Source organism: Chinchilla lanigera, unplaced genomic scaffold (genome assembly GCF_000276665.1).
Source record: "Chinchilla lanigera isolate Chin_1 unplaced genomic scaffold, ChiLan1.0 scaffold00005, whole genome shotgun sequence".
Classification (NCBI taxonomy): domain Eukaryota; kingdom Metazoa; phylum Chordata; class Mammalia; order Rodentia; family Chinchillidae; genus Chinchilla; species Chinchilla lanigera.
This window is the reverse complement of record NW_004955406.1, coordinates 24,052,918-24,055,136: the sequence shown is the minus strand read 5'-3', so window position 1 is coordinate 24,055,136 and position 2,219 is coordinate 24,052,918. Positions and strand designations below refer to the sequence as shown.

Below are 2,219 nucleotides of genomic sequence, written 5' to 3'. Positions count from 1 at the left end.
TTTATTTAAAATTTTATAATAACCTCCTATTATCCTCAACGTAATGTTCATATTTTAATTGTGCATTCATTTTATTGTACCTGAAAACACCACCTAATTATTTTAACTTTAAGCAATTTCTTTTGGAACCAAGATAATTTTGCTATTTGAAAAACTTATTTTATAAAAGCAATAGGAACTCATTTTTCAAGATGCTTAAGGCAGAATGTTTAAGGTTCATGCTTGCTGCTTTGCCTGGGCTTCCGCTTCTTTGAAGCGGTGGTGGTGCCTTCAAGCCTAAAAAGGCAGACACTGCATTTTTTTCTCAGGCTTCAAAGAAGGCATCCTAGTCCCCACGGTACTGGCTTTCATTGAAAATCTGAGGGGGCAAGGGATACCCTGTGGCTGGTCGACTGTTTTCAGGTACATTTTCTCTCATCCACTTCCGATTCTCCTCATTGTCTGCAATATCTTTTTCTTCAGATCCTATTTGTTGGCTTCGAGGAAACCAAGTACATCTTGCTGTTTCTTCTTAATCGCCGTGGAGCCAGACGAAGGTGCGATATATACACGGATCACCATCCTGGGAACACTGGCTTGCGATTGTTTGGATGCTGAAAACAGCTGCAAAGCAGCTGCAGCGAGGCTAGAAGGGAGCTAGGCGCCCAACCTGCACCAGTTCACATTCTTACAAATAATGTAGAAGGGTTCCTTTACCCCAAAACCTCACCAAAATTTATTTGAATTCTCGACAACAGTCATTCGTCCTGGAATAAGGCAGAATCTCAGTGTTGTTTCAATTTGCATTTATAGAATGGCAAGATATGTTAAACATTTCTCCATGTATTTGACTGTTCATTTGTACCTCTTCTGAAAAATATCTTTTCATTTCGGTTGTCATTTTAGTTGATTGGGATTGCATTAAATCTGCGTATCAGTTTTGAAGTATGGCCATTTTGACCATATTTGTTCTGCCTATGCAAGAACAGGGGGGATCTTTCCATGTTTTGGTGTCCTCTCCAATCTCCTTTTACAGAGTACTGTATTTCTCATTATGGGGTATTTCACTTAGTTAGATTAATTGCTAAGGATTTAATTTTTCTTGATACTATTGTGGATGGCACTTTTCTCCTAATTTCTTTCTCAGTGAGTTCGTTATTGATGTACAGGAACACTACTGATTTTTGTGTTGATTTTGTATCCTGCTACATTGCCAAATTTGGTTATTAATTCTAGGACTCTTTTGTGGAATTTTTTGGGTCTTCTGTGTAAATGATCATGTTATCTGCAAATAAAGATAATTTGTCTTCTTCTTTTTCTATACATATCCCTTTTATTTCTTTTTTTGCCTGACTGTGGATGCTAATATTTCAAGTTTTATGATGAACAGTAATGGTAATAATGGACATCCTTGTCTTCTTCCTGATTTTAGAGAAAAAGCTTTCAGTTTTTCCCCATTTAATGTGATGCTGGCTGTAGATTTGCAATAAATGGTTTTTATCAGATCACAATAAGATCTTTCTATGACTCTCTTCTTCAGTGCTTTTATTACGAATGGATACTGGATTTTTGTCAAAGACCTTTTCTGTGTCTACTGAGATGATCATGTGAATTTTGTCCTTGCTTCTGTTTATGTGATGTGCCACATTTATTGATTTGTGTATGCTGAATCATCCTACCATCCTTGGAATAAGGCCTACTTGGTCATGATGTCTGATCTTTTTGATGATTTGTTGCATTCTGTTTGCCAGTATCTTGTTGAAGATTTTTGCATCCATATTCATTAAAGAGATTGGCTTATAGTTCTCTTTTTTGACTGGATCCTTGACTTGTTTGGGAATTGGGGTAATGATAGCCTCCATAAATTACTCCTTCCCTTCATTAAACAGCTTGAGGAGTACTGATGTTAGATTGTCCTTGAAGATCTTGTAGAATTCAGCTGTGAATCAATTCAAATCTGTGCTTTTCTTACTTGGTAGGTCTTTATTATTGCTTCAGTTTTATTACTTGCTACTTGTTTGTTCAGGGCTTTTATACTTTCATTTAGTTTTGGTGTAATCTATATGTATCTAGGAATCCATCTATTTCTGAATTCTCCACTCTTGATGTACTGGTTTGTGAGGTAGTTTCTGCATTTGGGCAATGTCTTTTGTGGTTTCACCTCTTTCATTTCTAATTGTATTGATTTAAGTCTTTTCTTCTTCTTTTTTATGAGGTTGGCTAATGTTTCTTCTAGTTTG

At 36.2% G+C, this 2,219-nt stretch overlaps 1 pseudogene; it reads right to left on the bottom strand.

Annotated features, from left to right (window-relative positions):
• Positions 1 to 216: 216 nt before the first annotated feature.
• LOC102011081 lies at positions 217 to 682 on the bottom strand (annotated as a pseudogene).
• Positions 683 to 2,219: the final 1,537 nt, after the last annotated feature.